Source organism: Blennius ocellaris (genome assembly GCF_963422515.1).
Source record: "Blennius ocellaris genome assembly, chromosome: 10".
Classification (NCBI taxonomy): Eukaryota; Metazoa; Chordata; class Actinopteri; order Blenniiformes; family Blenniidae; genus Blennius; species Blennius ocellaris.
In genome coordinates this window covers 17586222-17604297 of record NC_137659.1, presented here as the reverse complement: position 1 = coordinate 17604297, position 18076 = coordinate 17586222, and the positions used below count along the sequence as shown (strand labels likewise).

At 38.8% G+C, this 18076-nt stretch overlaps 1 protein-coding gene across 1 annotated transcript in view; it reads left to right on the top strand.

The window, feature by feature from the left end:
• The window catches only part of astn1 (astrotactin 1), a gene marked incomplete at both ends in the record, with an annotated part of 359967 nt that overhangs the window by 205594 nt on the left and 136297 nt on the right, over positions 1-18076 (top strand). The gene's annotated exons all lie outside the window — the stretch shown is intronic.

The window sequence follows — 18076 nt, the reverse complement described above, 5'->3', positions numbered from 1 at the left end:
ACATGTATAGGTACCAAATCAACTGTAATAATACTTTAGAATTCTTAAGGAGTCAGTACACATTAACAATATAATAAAATGTGTGCAATGTATGGATATTTGGTCTTTCTTGTAATCTTTCATGGCAGTTGATCATCTTTTAAACAGTGCCACATATTTTTAGGCAGATGTACTATGATGACATATTGATAATTGAAAATAATTCATTCCAATATAAACGTGTCATTGTTTTTACCCTAATATATGAGACCTCACTGTGTACATAACTTGAATCTTGCAGCTCCAGGAGAGAGTTGATTCAATCAACTTCATGTTGCTGGTTAGCTTGATTTTATAATCATGTTCCATAAAATATTGAGTATATTTTTGTGTTTACACTTTAAATCTCCAAAGTAAGTCAAGCTGTCAGATCTCCATAAATGCTTTTTTGGCTTTTGAAATCCACTGCAGAGTACAAGAAAGTTTGAATCAGTATTTGAGTGGAATAATTCTCAGGCTGATTCACAGGCATGTCTGCTCATGTAGTACACTCAATGTTGTTATCCCTGTCATATACAGTTGCAGTAGTACGTTCAAGTTTATATTAAAAGTCGATGTGACTGACTGCGACGTTTCAGTGACACAAGCACACCCAATTTAGTGCGAGCAGAGGTACAAAAACAAATTATATATATAAGAATGATGAAATACTGTTATGATCCAGTGCAGAGTAAGTTTCTTTATCAGCAGCTACTGGTGTGAGTTGTTCATCTTAGGAGGTTGGTGAAGGGCATTCACAGCCCATCATTTCACCAGCTCTGTCATCACCACCCTTCCCTCTCCTCCCCTCCTCTCCTCCCCCAACTCAGGAGAAAATATAAACAGTTAATGCTGACACGGTAGCTTCAATGACTTTTCCCTTGACTTCAGTGAGAGCAATCAGCCACGATTGCACCCCTTTATTTACATTTCACACACAAGCACTCATGGAAATTCATGATTAACTTCAGCAAGCCCAACCTTGACAGCGTGCGCTTTGACCCAGCGATGTTACCGCACTTTAGCCACACTCTGCCCGCTGAGGGGGTTGCAACCGCCTAACACTTCCTGTCACTTCGCTCTCTGCACTGAACTACTTTTCTGCTTTGTCAGTCTCCGCGGGTCTCTTTGCTTAAGTGCTCGTCTTGTCTTCCCCGTCTTCTCTTTCTTTCTCTCTGTCAGCTATGATAAAGTAACTTTATCATCAACCCGGAGTTCATCACAGATGCATGTGATTTAATCAAACGAATCAGTTCATGAAATATAAAATTTATTTAAAATCTTTGTATAATTGTTTTTATTTAATAATTGTACATTGCATCTCGTTTCAGTTTTATGCATAACTTAAAGTATTTTGACCCTCTTGGATCCACAGTAACTGCAAACACAAATGAATGCTACTAATTCCTAATTCCCCTCTTTTTTCCCCACATCCCGGGTAACACACTTTCTGTATGTTGACTTTTGCAGTGTTTAACCAAAAATAACTTTTCTTTTAATCACAATTTCTTGTCATCGTCCACACATGAAAAGTGTTAGTATTTGGATATTTACAACTCTTTAATATTTTCATATCGCCCCCATGTGGGATGGCTAAAGTCTCAGCTTATAACACTTGCTAAAAAATCTTTCTTTGGGCTATAAATGACTTAAAAGAAGATTTGAGGCCGAGTTTCAATAAGTGTTCTACATTGACTTTTTTTTTTTTTTTTAAGAAAAAAGCGTGAGTTATTGATGCTGAAGAACTAAGATGAATCATGTTCCTCTCTTTTACAAACCAGGCTTGAGGTGAATGAAGTGGGTGCAATATAAAAATACCAGAAGGAGTTTTTGTCTTCTGAAACGATTAGAACAAAATTGCCGCAAAAGAACCAAACAAACTAGTGCCAACAAAGTGAGCTGCTTACAGTAAACACATACTAAACAGGTGAACTTAAATAGACTCTAACAAGAAGACAGCGCTCTATTTACACATAACGGGATATTTTAAAAACTGATATTTCTCTGCATTTGAGTCTTGCATTTACATATAAACACAGCTACTGTACAGTCGCCACAAATGAGGATTCCTGAAAGCTCTGGCCACAGTGGAGATCTGGAAAAACGATGTGTCTCTGTTTGCATCTGACCGGGGGTAGCCATTTTGGTATTTATGTCACAATTAGTGACGTGGTGTTTTTTTTCGAAGATTCTGATTGGCTTTATGCTTCGTGTTACACTGCCCCCTACAGGTTTTGCATGTTCATAGTAGCTCTGAACGAGGTGTGTATGCGAGTCAGTGTTAATTCACTTTTTTTTTTTTTTTTTGTGAACATAGAGGGAGAAGTATAAATGTTTGTAAAAACCCAGGTCGGTTCAAAACAAATAAACAAACAAATAACACACACATTTATCAAACAATTAGCAATTGGAAACAATTAATGAATTGGGAGCAAACAAGGGAGGAGTGACATATAAACACACAAAGCTCTTTACATATTTCTAATGCCATTTAAATATATAGCACAGATCTCACAAGCCACAGAGCCACCAGCACTCTCTGCTCCTCTCATTCCTCTCAGAAGGGGTGTGGCTTCCCAGGAGTTCAAGAAGCCCGTCAATTCTCTTAACGCAGCTGCCATCTGGGTCCATGGCCACGCCGACCGCTATGTGGCTCTCCAGCAAGGCTTCCTCCTTCAGCTTCAATGATGTGCTGCCATGACCACGGCAAACTGTCAAATCCTTGCCGTACAGTTGACAACAGTTTACGCACATGAGGAGGAAGACTGCTGAGGGCAGCATCACGCTCTCGAAATGTAATGTAACTATTTAGTACTGTAGGGTGTCGATGGAGCCGCAAAGAGACAATGTTGTTCTTACGCAACCATATTTGAAGTTCCTCTGTGGTCTTTGAAAAGTGTAATTTAAAGAAATCCACTCCGATGATTGCTTGAATGTGACGAGCAGATTCAGAAGAGAAAAATCGAGAGAAGTTCAGTCCTGAAGTGCAACATAAACTAGGCTCAGGATTTTTCTGATGCCAGGAACTGAGAAACTTTTTTTTTTTTTTTTACAAAGCAAATGTTCTAACATGAGCTATTACTGTCCTCCAACCTAATGCAGACATAATCCATAAAGTATTAATTAGGTTTGTTACCTTTAAATGGCAGTCAGACTTATTGTCCCATTAATACCAAATGTTGATTCCACCACTTCTACAATGCATGTTCTTTGTACATGTGCACGATGCCCTTCTCAGTATTTGCCCTTTATAAATTAATTGCATTTTTTATTGGCTACTTCAGCTGCTCCAAATTTAGCCTCTTATCTTCTGGCCAGGAGGTCCTTTCATTTTCAAGAATTCTGATAGAAACGACTTGCGTTGTAAATACATGTTCTCATAACCACCACAGGTTATATCTATAAGTCAAATAGAAACATTGGAAGCTCAAGTTCAAATTTGAATGCAGACTCTCACTGTCATAAAAGGGTTTTAATTTATTCCACAATACTGATTAATTGAATGCAAATGCTCCAACCATTTCCTGTGTTAAACGCCAGTTAATTAGCTGACAGCATTGGATGGGATAATTAATACAGCCGGGGGTCACAGCGTGTTACCGCAGGGGTAGGGGGGGAGCTCAGGTTGGGTGCGACACAGACCTGCATGCTCTGTAGCCACCTGCAGTCAGAGGGAGCAAAACACACGTGCACTAAAGACCTAATGAGACATTGAGGCGTGATACCAAATGTCCATCTTCAGGCCTTGTTTTTAATATTTCACAAAGACGTAGGCTGCAGTGACCACTCGTGTGCTACAAGAGAGAAATGTTGGGTTGATAAATAATGACCCCTCTGATTTGTAGTGGAGCATGCTTCTCTGTCAAAGTCTTTGGAGTCTGACTTGTTTGTTTTAGAGGTAGGTGAAGGGCATCGAGAATCCATCACTTATTCTGGTCTGGCCGTTATTCCCCATCACGCAAGCCTCTGCCAGTGTCTGCAGGCACATAAGACGCACGGATAACTCTTAACGCCTTGGTCCTCGGTCTGAAGCTGACCGAGAGAGGCACAATCTCTCATGGGTCATGCATAGTATGCATTTTATTCCTTGTTTTTTTTTATTCCCTTTCGAGGGTAGTGAGTCCAGGTCTTACTGCTCAGTTTTTTTTTTACATGCCAGTATGTAAAACAGTGTGTTGTGTGTGTGCATGTTTTCTGCTCTGTCATCTTCTAAGAGAATATTCTTAGATTCAGATTCTTTTGGATTATGTGTATGCTGTTTTTGTAGGTTACACATATTAGTGTGTATATACATCTTCTGTATGACACACACACACGCACGCGCGCACGCACGCACGCACGCACACACACACGCACGCACGCACACACACACAGACCTCCAGGGGAGACGGACCTCTGTTGGATAAAAGCATTTCCAAGCAAGTGTACAACCAAGTTAACTTGAAGAAATGTACATATTTAGCCAAATTAAAAAGAAAGAAAATATAAATGAGCAAGTTCCCTTTTTTTTTTTTGGGGGGGGGGGGGGGTTTGTTTTGTTTTATTTCTTTTTTTTGTAACCAACGCCCCATGGCAAGGAGTGAGTGTTCTTTCTAAAGAGTTGGACTCATTTATTGTCTCACTTGGTCTGAGGAAGTTGGCTTCGTTCAATACGGGTTCCTGTGAGCAAACACTCATTCACGTCAGTTTATTTATAATTTGAGACAGCTTTATTTACACATAACATCAAACAGCACATGTATTTAGATTTTAATTGGGCTAAGAAAGCGTTTTAGATGCAAACTGTGTTGTCAGCTGTCTATTTAACACATGGGGTATATTTATAGAAAGTGGGGGGACCTCGGAGGGCAATGCTTAAATCCAGCCGAACAGGCTTTCGAGGCAGGCAGAGTGGCAGTGATTCATAGTTCAACCCAGAGTCCCTCTCTCCCCAAGTCCCTCATAATTAAAGTCGAAGCATATGGCCTTGTGACCACGCAAGCACAGAGGTATCCGCTGAACTTTTCTGCCATCTTATTTTGAATCGCTGGCAACGGCGGGTCCCCTCAGCCTTCCTTCAGAGCAGTGAAGATGAAAAGCGTGTCACCTTGAGATGTCACAAGCCGCACCTGCCAACCTAATTACCACATTTGGGGGGGCTTATTGATAATTTCTTTGGCAGTGTGCTTTGTTAGAGGTTAGGTGTATTTGTCAGAAAAAATGCTGCACTTGAATCGGCTCAGGAATCTCCGCTCAAAGCTTTTCCTTTTTAACCGGATCACTTGATTTAAATGCTTTGCATGATATTCAGATTTGTTCATGAAACATAACAGTGGACAGTGGCTGAACCTTTTCACTTTTCAAATTATGATTCAAGTTATGAGGTTGATGTAGAAAATAAAAATAAATCAAGATATAAATTGAATATGCAAGTTGTTTTAATAGAGCATCAAGAAAATGTTGAAGCAGCAGCCATTCATCTGTCATTTTGCTACATATATACAGTAACTTAGGGACAAAAGGTGTTGGACCTCATCCCAGTTTATTTGATAAAACAGGCACACAATATTAAGGGGTCAGCAAAGGCAGGTTACACCCCTGACAATTGCAAATACTCACTAGTTACTGGAGCACCAAGGGAAAACCGTCACATGGCAAATATATATACTGCCCACTAAAAGACCTGAAAATTATTTAAACAAGAAGATAGCTGCATTGCAGTGTAACAGAGGTTCCTCTTGCAATATGCTGTTGAACTCCATAATGTAACTGTAGCATACAAATCCTCTTAGACATGACTGAGGCATATTATAAACACCCCTGTGGTCATAGTTGTAGCAATGCAACCTGAATATAACCTACAAATACAGTGTGCGGTGTAAATAAATCTGAATGCTGTCGTACTAATATGATACCAAAATCAATCCAGTAGTTTTTATAATATCTTCCACAAGTTTCGAGGTCTAGTATGGTGGCAGAAAAACCCAGAATGCGTTGGACCCCACAGTGCAGAGAAGAAGAGAGAGCATATTCAGGAAACAGGCCTGCATGTCCATCTTTTGTGAGCGGTCAGAGCTTTGGATATGGTCTAAATGTTACTTCAGAGGTCACTAAAGACATTTTCTGCTTGAGCCCAGTCCACACCAAAAGTAATGGATTATTTGTAACAGTTTTGTAGAAAGAAGAGGAACATGGTTGAAGAAGGTCTGTATTATGATGATTCACCACTATATGCATTTTTTTTTCCCACTGAAGTGTGAAAAACCTCTGGCCTATTCTCTAACCTCACCACCCCAGCAGTGTCTATTCTTGGTTCTGACAGCCAGCATTGTGTTCTCATTTTTCTTATCAGTATTGTCAAGAGAAAGAAAGAAATCACAGCTTTGGTGTATTACATTGAGTTTCCTATTAGACAATAGGATGTGTCTGCTGGATAAATCCTGATGTTTGCCCTCAGCTTTTTTTTTGTTGTTGTTTTTCTTTTTCACTTCCTCCCCCTCACTGTCTTTTCCCCCTCTCCTCCCCACTAAATCATTCATTCCCTGACTTATCCGAGAGTGAAATAGAGCACAGGCCAGCCTAGTTAATGGGGTTCTATGAGCCATAAGATTACTTTCCTACCTGAGCTCATTCCTATGAATCTTCCTTAGAGAAGCGACTAAAATAACAAACCGCTTGCAACCGTAAGCCAAAGTTACAGAGGGACTGTTTAGTCAGTAGGTTATGGTTTCCATCAGTCCCCAGTCTCACAGTGTGGAGCACCATCAAGTAGCACTTGTCTGATATTGTTTGCCCTGCTTCCCGTTATGTCAGAGTCACAAATGTTAACAAGAGGAGTCAATTTAAATTCCTCGAGCTGTTTAATTGGCACTGGAACAAAAGATGTTCGGCTGTTTTGTTTTGTTTTTTCCCCTTTTTCAGCTTTTTATTTTTTTTGTCAGTGGAAATAAGAAGTGATATTGACTTTTTCGCCGACATATTTCTCTCCCAGTTGGATAACAACCAGCACCTTTGCTATTCGAACTGTTCATTTTGTTTGGCCTTTGTAGCTTGCATTTCCCAGACTGTTTCTGTGATTTGTCCAATGAGGCATGGATGAAAATCTACTTTTTTTTAACACTGTATCACAATTTTACAACAGTATTAATGTTTGACTGTGTAACTGGTTCTGTCACTCCATGTGGTGTCACTACAACAACATTTTTATTCAGCATTATAAGTCGTGTACACCACTTACAAGTTGTTTGAATTGGATTTAAATGGGTATTTAAGCTACCATTCAAGGACGTCACCTTCCACTGGAAGCAATCTGGGGTTTAATGTCCAAGAACTTATTGGCACGTAAGATAAAATTGTCAACCTTGCGATCCGAGGATGAACTGCTCTATTTGAGCTATAGCTTGTGCAAAGCTTAGTTAGAAAAAGCACTACCACGTGGAAAAAGGCTTTTTGTTGAAGCTGGCAAATCTATGCAAACATATTGATTTTTGATTGGCAACACTAATGTCTGAGCGGGTGGATTCAGTGTTGCACACTACCAGAACTTTATTTGTCACATTTACAGTATGTCTTGTTTTACTTTACTGGCTTGTTTAGGCTACTCTATTCAAATTGAATCAACACAGATGGAATATCAAGATAGAACAGAATCACATTTAAAAAGTTATACTGACAAAACATGAATTAAGACACCAGTATATATTAAATGCAATACAGTCAATTAAAATCCAGAGTGCAAGAAGTGCAGATATTGCATCAGAAGGAACTCATTCACAAAATAGAGTAGTGCATGTATCAAGCCAGTGTTTGCACATTTTCTTTAAAGTCCCCATGAGGTTGTCTCCAAAAAAATTTAAAATCATTCACACAGTGGAATTAACCTCACAAAATAAAAGCATGATATTAGGTTTGGCTTCAATTAATACATATGATAGTCCAAGTTAAGTTGAAAATTCCACATTCCATCAGTCTTATTGGAAATCAAGCTGTCGTTGTCAGGGCCAAGCCATAAGCAGGAGAAATTGATGGTTGTCCAGGTCTGCTCGAGTTTCACAAAATAGTTTTATTAAAGCTTTGTGAAAATCTGTTTCCCAAAACTTAAATGCACGGCAAAACACATAAAAAAGCATGCAATGAACGATTTCACAATACCTGTTTGTCTTTTTATCGAAACTAAATCACTTTTAAGTGCATGCCCAGCTGAACTCGGCTCGTATCTGTGTTATTTAATTTGGTAAATTCTTCCCCCTCTCTTTGTGTTGCCCACACTTGTGTTTTACAAATGGAGCAAAATCACTCGATTAGTTCACTCGTGAAATGTGAAAAGAGAATAAAAAAACACAGAGCAAAAGATTTTTGGAGGCAGAAATTATGTGCTTTGCACTATCTTTCGATGAACTCATTTAAAGCCATGGTTTCAAACCCTTTTTGCTTTGAGCCTGCTTACATTGCCTCCGGTAAAGGCTGCAGACCCCCCCCCCCCCCCCCCCCCCCCCCTCCAAATAAAAACAATAGGCAGTTTCCCAGGTATGCTCTAGATTTTACAGATTGCCTTATCTTGGATGTTTCATCTCTGTCTTTTTGTAAAAACAACAACACAAAAAAAAAACACCCAAAAAAAAACAAAAAACCTGACAGGCAAGCAAAGATAGATCACAGGGCAAAAAACTCCAATAGTTGGGAATTGAACTCTGGCCTTCGTTGTGGGGTTCAGTTCCCACTGGACGGCTGCACACAGCCTCTCCCAGAGCTGGAATATCGATTGATTTTATTTTGATTTATGTAACTCCTATACACTCAGAGTCCAATACTGCCCCACTTAGATGAGTTTAGAAATAAAAATTGTAGGTACAATAATTTTGCTTTATCAAAGCTCCCCTAAAGCCTGTTATAATAATTTAATTTTACCAACTGATAAATCTCTTAGGACAGTAGTATCTATTGATTTTCTGTACAAGGTGTCTGCGAACTGAAATAGATTCTTTATTCTTATGTAATTGTAACTTGCACAATACGTAACCTCTACCTCCAGCGGTACAATGCCTGACTTCACTGATTGGTGCTTGACTGTGTAATAAATAGCTTATATAAGTAGATTCCACCCTCTGACTCTATTGAAACTGCCATGTTTCATGTGCTTTTCATCCCATCTTGGACTTCATGGTCAACGTTTCCAGCGTTAAAGGTTTCTACCAGCTGCACAGCAACAGCAGGCGACACAACGAGTACATCATCCCACCTTTCTACCTCCGGCTTAAAAACAGAAGTGCAGCTTCACAGTCATTTAGTCATTTAATTTTAGTCTACTCTGCCCTACCTTGGAAGTCCTGATCAAGACTTGGCAACTGGTTGTGTTGTGTTTTTATTCTGCCTCTTCCTCCTTTCTACATCAGCCATTTTTGCTGCCCTAATTGGTTCTATTTCTGTTGTGAGATCTTTGGCATGAAACTGCAGCTCAGATTCACAGCTCTCCTTATAACACTGGCATTTATCATGTTTTTCCACATCTTTAATTTTTTGGGTCTTTTGTGTTACTTCATGTTTAAATGATTGAACAGCCGTGGATCAATACAACAAGAACGACAAATATATATGTGGTTTTTAAGATGTATTTCTTTTCTTATGTTTAAGATGCTGCTCTGTGTCCTTCCTGAAATTGGAGCTGATTATTGCCATTTGTAACACAGTGAGCCCTAAAGGCACCCCCGCTATCACCTCCACCATCGTGCATCTCATCAGCATTTGTACCAGCGCTGCTCTTATTTATTTTTTTTAGCAAGTGTTAAAGCTGACATAAAAGGTCTTTAAAACAATGGTGTGCGCTAATTTGTCGATAATCATGTTTAGCCATTTTCTTTAAGTGCAGAAATATGGCTTCCAGTCCTTTGCTGTCATTTCTCCGAATTGGATGCTGCAAAAAGAGCTGAACACTATGCCGTGTAAAGCTGTCATAATTCTTCACTGACATGACTATGTAAAATACACACCTTAAAGAATTGATGCAACAAAAAAATAATTATTCTGAGAAAAGTTTGAAAATAGCAGAGATGTTAATGAACTGAAAGTTTCACTGAAATGTTGTCCACTTTGAAAGTGACACATTTTATAAAGGTTGAGGGTACAATGCACATTCCAACTCTAATCAAAAATCCGCACTGCCGCCTATGATCAAAACACATAATCTATTAAACTGGATATCTTTTGCACTTACAAATTGACAGTTCCATTTTTCATTTGCACAAAATGAATACATCTGCATCGGCAAGCAATGTTTTATTTTTTTTTTCTTTCTATCTTTTACCTTTATTAGAGGAAATCACTGGTGTCCGCAGGTGCAGGAATCAGTCAGACAACTACTTTACTGGGAAACTTTTACATACACAGAATATAATATCATAAACACATGTTGACACATGTGTGATCCTGTGATCAAATGTTACTGTAGCAAGCTGTGTATCGATTCAATGTCATGTTTGATGTTCCCTTTGATTCAGTTGTGCATTTCTTCTGCATTATTTAAATACATTAAATGCACCGTTTTACAAAAAGGAGACTCAACATTAACTGCAATTCAGCCTGATACAACTCAAGATAAAACATTCATATAAGTCTTTGTGTTTGATGACGACTGAATAATTAGTCATGTCAATATAAATTGGTGGATTGTCTCAAGTTCCCATGAAGGGAAGTTAATGTTGTTGTGATGTGGAGTCACTCACCTGGCTTTTTATAATACTGAGGGAGAGCCCGACTGTTACTCGGTCATAAGGTGTCAATTAATAACATCAGCAAATAGATGTCATTAGATCTTTTTATATTCTAGTCATAACAATATCATGTATTGCTTCACAGCAATAATGATGCAAAAAAATTACTTTTGCTTCTGATTCAATTGTTTCGACATGGAGAATGCTCCCTCCCAACCACTGAATCTTTCTGCAAGCAGTTTCTATATTCTGGTGACTTCACATTCCTTGATTTGGCTCTTTGACTAAAGAACATTTATTTCTACATTCCCATTTTATGAGCAGGAACAAAATACAACAACAACAAAAAACAATAAAAAAAAAAAACCCACACCGTTTTCATTAATGTTATAAAAGCCTGAGAATATACGTTTGGATACAGACTCCACAAGACCACAGGTAAAAAGAGGTTTAAACATTTTTTTTTAAGATAGGTGGCACCATGTGTGCACCATCCTATATCATAGTATGTTTCTTGTCGAGTCAAATAATTCCATTTGAACTTGCTGTCTCTCTTCCTCTCCATGGAGAATATGTATCTTCTTGACAGTTTGTTGAGTTTCAGTGGTTTTCTGCTTTGTCTGTATATATGCGTGTGTTTACACAAATATGCATAATGAGCTGACCAGTTTTGCACCAGTCGTGGCACAATAATGTAACACGTCCTGCATAATAGAAAATGCTCGAGTTACAGCGTCTCAGTTCCAGCATTAGATTGATTTTAGCTAGCTTCCTCCTTTGATCCCATTACGGCGTCAGCTGAAGCACTTTGAGCAGAGCGGCACAGAAAAACAGTCAGAGCCACAATGCTCTGGCAGACATATTCTCTCCGCCATCCGCTCAGCTGCTTTAGTGCAATTTGCTTCTTCTTCTTCTTTTTTTTTTTTTTTTGGGAGTGACAATTTTACAACTTGTATTTTTTCTAACAAAGGGAATCATCCTTCGTATCCATCGGCTGCCCTGACCATGTTGCATCTCTGAAGGCACTCTGGCACCGGCTGCATGCACAGGGATGCTGAACTTGGGATGTTTGCAAAGTGAAGTTCAGTCAAATTAATCATTCTGTCAGACAATGAGAGCAGAGCACCCCAGGGCTAAAAGGGAGACAAGGCCTTTCAGCAAGAAGAAGAATACGCTGCACTACTGTATATGTTTTGGGCTTGTTATTCATTTTCACTAAGGGAGGCGGGGGGATTGGGACGGGGAGGTTATGGAGTGGTGTGCTCATGCTCTCTCCTGTGCCGGGGAATATATCTATCGTTCCGGGGAGCCATTTCCCATAAGAGGGGATAAATGGATGTAGCTGAAGGTGAGGACAATGCAGGAACATCACATTTAGAGGCTTATTCATCAAGTTCATAGGTGGTGTCACGGCTCTGCCAAATGTTGCATTTTCACAGCAGCCTTGTAAAGGAACCGTTAGTGGCCTTGCACGCATCCCGAACACTGATCATCCTTCATATCTAATTTGTGTCTCCCTGTTAACGCTCCAAACGCACAGTCGCGGTTGCACCAGCTCCTCTGCTTTCATACTGTGGTTGGGATGGTTTTCATTTACGATCGTTACGGTTATTTATGATCAGGGTCACCTAAATATCATCTTTAATTTCCAGTCAAGCTGTCTAATTATTTTACTTGTTTTGAATTTACCTTATAATCCATAATTTGTATCAGTGCACTTATTTATTACATTTTTTTTAAGTCCCTTAAGCTTTGTTGGATGTATATGTAATGTAAGTCTAAAATTCAACTTTTATGTTTGAATAAGCATGCAAATCATTATGTTTAAGAAGTCACAAATACTCAAATCCACCTTAAATACAGATTTGTATATTATTATTGATTCATATGATAGAAAATATTTTTAGAGAGTGGTTAGAGAACTTGATTAATCACCATTAGCTCAGATTTATTAAGCCTTTAAAGTGGATACTATGAAGTGTAATTCTGATTCCCTTCTTAGCAACACTGAAAATGCAGTTAAAGTAGCCATCTTGTGCCTTGATCTTTTGGATTCCATCCACGCTCCTCTGAACTATAGGCTATAGAATACACATAAAAATTTAAAAAAATTACAAATCTTAAAGGATGAATTAAAATGATTATCAGCATAATTGATTTAAATGAAATCAAAGCAAGACACTATGAAATGCAAGCAGGTTATTAAATGAATAATCATAAAGTTATTCTTTAGTGTTGACGGGGGACAGAATGGAGCTTTGATCTCACATGGAAAATGTTTCTTTATCCATGCTTGGTTCTTTGAAAAATATTTGTGACGTGGGCAGACACTGGAGACAGCTCTGTAGAGCTCACAAATATACCTGCAATATATGAAGGAGTGCAGTCATTCGTGAAACAGGATGTCAACCTCATATATGATGTGCGTGCAAGTGGTCTTTGTAAATTGCAGCAGTGAAATTGGTCCCCGGTTGCGTTGGAAGAGCTGTACGTAATAATCCAGTCACATCCAAACAACACCAGTGAGAAGCATTCATGTAAGGGGCAGCTATGTCTAAATGCTACAAAGCCACAACAAGACGGAGCATTGACACGACTGAAAATGAATAAATAAATATATAATGATCTGTGTTGCATTTCCTTCCAGTTCTTTTTTATTTTGATTGTTGTATGTGTGACCTAATAGTTACTGAAGTTAGATACATCTGAGGTAATTAGTTTTAATCAACTTGAATTGAAAATTGCCTTCTATAAAAAAAATATAAAAATCAAAATATTACAAACCGAACATAATTGTGGATCTGAGTATTATGATTGAATACTATCAGTATAGAATCAATCTAACATGACATTGAATAAGCATAGTGGGCAGCATTGTAGTACAAAAATACTACAACTCTTTCCGTATTGACAGAGGAGACTCCCTTCACTTGATATTGTAGTCACCAGGTAGGAGTTAGCGCCGATCTTGATATTGTGTTTGTAATTGTCCCTTGGTCAGTGAATAGGTTAAACAAAGGATATATCCATTGAAATTTGTGTTTTATAATCACACAAACAACATCAAAGAGCTCAGCAGATACATAATAATGTTAATTGTGTGTGTGTGTGTGTGTGTGTGTGTGTGTGTGTGTGTGTGTGTGTGTGTGTGTGTGTGTGTGTGTGTGTGTGTGTGTGTGTGTGTGTGTGTGTGTGTGTGTGTGTGTGTGTGTGTGTGTGTGTGTGTGTGTGTGTGTGTGTGTGTGTGTGTCACGAATGGTTTCACTTTCGATTGCATGTTTAATTAAAAGGTAAATCAACATATGTTAACATTCAAATGCAAGAATGACCCTAAACCCACGGCCTAATTTAATATGTTGCTGTTGATGTTACGTTGGAAAAACATAATGCACAGTGAAAATGTTGAAAATAGTCAAAAGTTATTAAAAAAAGCTGTTATTCAAACATCGTGAAGCTATTTAAACAGAAAAGATAAACAAACGTTTGCAAGCTGTTTGCGTACTGGGTTGGGCCTCTTTGGTCTCAAGAGCTGTTTTCATTATTCACAGCATAGATTCATTAAGGTGCGAGAAACAATCATGAGAGAATGTCCCATTCCACCATATCTTACAGCTGCTATGTTGATGGGCATCTGGTGACTGTGGGTGCTGTTGGAGTACCAGCAACAACCTGAAGCATTGCTAAAGTAGGACAGATCCACACTTCAGTGTTGTTCACTCCAAATGTAGACATACCATCTGAATGTAGCAGCACAAAACAAGATTAATTAATGTTTAATTGTGGTCAACCTGTGTGAACTATAGATGCAGTTGCCCATTCTTAGCTGGCAGGTGTGATCTTATACTGCCGTAGAGCATCAGCTTCAAGGTTCCACATGTTGTATGGTCACATATGGTCTGCTGCATACCTTTGTTTTAACAAGAGGTTATTTCAGTCTGGCCATCTTTGTCTGACATTTCACATCAACAAGGCATTTTGGCCAGACAACTGCTCGATATTTTCTTTTTTTCAGACCATTCTATGTAAACCCTGGAGATGGTCGGGCATCCAGGGCTAGATTAGCAGTTTTTGAAATATTCAGACCAGTCTGTCTGGAATCAACAACCATGCTGCATTCAAGGTCATATCTTGATCATGTCTGTATGCCTAAATACATTGATTTACTGTGAGATTCAACACTGGGTTCAGCAATGGCTCCCACCCTGGAAAACGGTGCTACTATGTTGAGCACCTGGACTGAGAACATGTTCAGTCTTCCTTCATCCACCCTGCTGTGGTGGATTTGTAATAAGAGTCAATACAGCTCGTGTCTTTCTTTCAAGAAAACTACTTTTTTTTTTTTTTTTAAGGGCATAATTGTTTGTTTGTATTTTTGATAATGCATGTAATATTTTCAGAACTTCAGTCCTGGTGTCCCGGTTGCTCACTGCGGCGTCCCTCACTTCATTACTGTTCTTCCCACAAACCTACATCAGTGGATAACCATGAAAACAAGTAATTCAGAATGTGTTGAGACGTGTTATGATGCAACTAAATATTATTTATTGGTTTTTTTGTACACTAGCCCATTTCAAGTACATTTAATAGTCTGTCCCAGTTCAAGAACACCCCATATTAAAGCTATTTACTAAAATACTTTTCTTTAACCTTGTAAACTGCGTTGGGATTTGTTTTTTTTTACTTCAGGATCTATTTGCATTTGTCAAACATTTTGTCAGTTAATTAAAAGAGTGTTATGGTTTACAGACTAATTCCTAAATATTAGCCTCGTTGCAGTTGGTGATATGAAAAATAGTCCCTGCGTAGTCTTCCTTGAACGGAAATAAAGTTCCTCGTCAGAAAGGCGCTGGGCTGTGACAGTGTTACCACCAATCTCCATTCAAAAACTATGCATCACAAATTCTTCGTGGTGGTTACTGATACATCTTCATTTCTGCTGCACCAGCCTTCACCGGAGATGACAGACGTCTTTTACGTCATTCACCATCTGTCATTCGCCTCTCACCTTTTCACACTGAGGATGCACTTTTATAGCTCTCACCTTTTGTTTCCACCATCTTCATTTATCTCTGCTATATGCACCGAGTGAAGTCTTTCCTATGAGTGCGCACGCACGCACGCACGCACGCACGCACTCACACACACACACACACACACACACACACAGATCCTCTCTTTTCCTTTCTTCTCCTTCACCGTCTTCCATGGTCCAGGTTACAGAATATGGTTTCTGTCCCCAGCGCTATCCTGATTCCTTCTGGATGTGCTTGTGAACACGGAGAGGGCAGTGATAGTGATGTATGGTTGTAATCCCGCCGCTGCAGCATGACACGGCTGTCAGTTGCCATGGGAGACTACATGATTTATACTCTGCAGCGCTGTTTATGGTCTCATATAAGTGATGTTAAAGGCCCAATCCTGCACTTTTATGCAGAAATAACAGGGTCACGTCACTGGTTAGATAGGCATGCTGCACAGAGGGGTTAAAGAGTAGTAATCGGATCATTAAATAAATGGGACGAGCCAGCAGCAAGTGGCCATGGTGCTTATCAGACAGATCCATGAAGTCTGTTCAGCAAGTCCTTGGTTTGATACCGAGCAACTCTGACTACACGTCATTCTCCCCCCCCCCCCCTCGTTTTCTGCCAGTCTCCATTGTTACTATTGAATAAATCATAAAGTGCCTTCAAAAAGAATCCCTTTCTTATTTACTTCAATCCTCGAAGGAGAAGACTGAAATTATTTATTCACATCATGTCTTGTTCACTAAGAATCTGTGTGCCGTCACTTCAAGCTTTATCTATAATTGATCATTTAAAAAAGAGGCTGATTGGTCCTTTAACAGTTCGCTGTCGAAGCGGAGCTCGGTGAATGATGAATCTTTCATCCTCGTCCGGTGTGCCATTCCTGGCTCATTTACATGTCTATATGTTGTGCTTTATCTGGATTTGACTACTTGCCGAGATAAGACGGCAGGTCGTTGGTCAGAGAAGTACCGTGCATAACGTGTGAAGGACCGTATAGTGCATCAAAATGAAAAACATCCATATATGGGGAATTTCTTGAGGTAGACGAGATGGGCATTATTGATCTGAGCAGAGGAAGCTTTGCTAAATGAGACAAAGTCAATAAAGATAATATACGGGGCAGTAAAGGAACACTGCGTTAAAGCAAGATCAAAAATATGAAGGTGCATTTGTAATGTTGCTACTGCCATTAAATACTAAGTTATTATGAGTTTTAATTACTTTAATAGTTGCAGCTTGAAAGCAATTTAACTAATTTAAGTCCACTACTGTAATTTGCTAATTGGAGCCTCAATTAAATCTTTTGGTATTTTTGCAGTATTCCAGTGTTTATAATTGAGGTTGAAAATATACCAAAAGCTAAAAGATCAGTGGTGATTTCAAGGTAAAAGAAAAATGAAAGGTGTCCATGTGTAGAAGCAGTCCAATTAACACTAACAAGGTAGAAGTCATTCACTTATGAAAGCATTTTATATCTGTTAAATGTGCAATAACCAGGGAGCTAGAGACATAACCATTAATGCTTTTTTAATTAGTTTTTTTTGTTTGTTTGTTTTTTTTGATGTTCTTGTTGAATGTCCTATCTTTAGTTGTTTTCAATTGCTAAATGCACAGCAGTTCACACACAGTATGTCTGTTATCAAAGGGAGGTTAGAGAAATCAATTATTTTAAAACCAGCCGGCTTTTAGTAAAAACAATGAATTGTTAGCTGCAAGTTTAGATCTGAACTCAGATGTAATTCATGTAGCAGGGAAACAGTGTTTGTTATGCTGCTGTCATAAAAAGACAGAGGATTTGATATGGTATTAGTCTTAGACCAGGTTAACGCTGCTTGTCCAAATGTCACTGGTGATGAAGTCGCTGTCTTGTACAACTAACTTTTGCCCCTCTTCTTGATCTATTGACAGAACATATTTTACACTCTGTTTCACTTTTGTCTTTCACATTCATTTTAAAGAAAATCTCCAAACCACCAACATCGTTCATGCTTTCTTGCTTATTTGAAAGTTATGATGCTGAAGCATGATGTCATGTAATACTGACCAGGTTGTGTTGGGGATCTTTTTCCGAATACAAGTATTTTTTTTGCAGTGTCGGACCCGATACTGGTGTCGGTATTGGTGCATCTCTTTGATCTACTCAAGCTTGTTTCAAGTATTTGAAAAGGTGTTTCAGCAACTGAAACTAAATGTGTTTAAATGTGAGACTTTGGATGTTTGTGAGGTATGGAAATGCCTGTGGTTAATAAAGATGTGCTGCATATATCAAGTGAAATGTTGTTTTCCACTTTCAGCCAGCAGTGAGTTCTGTCTGCTACTATATCATTATTTCTTCCATTAGGACTT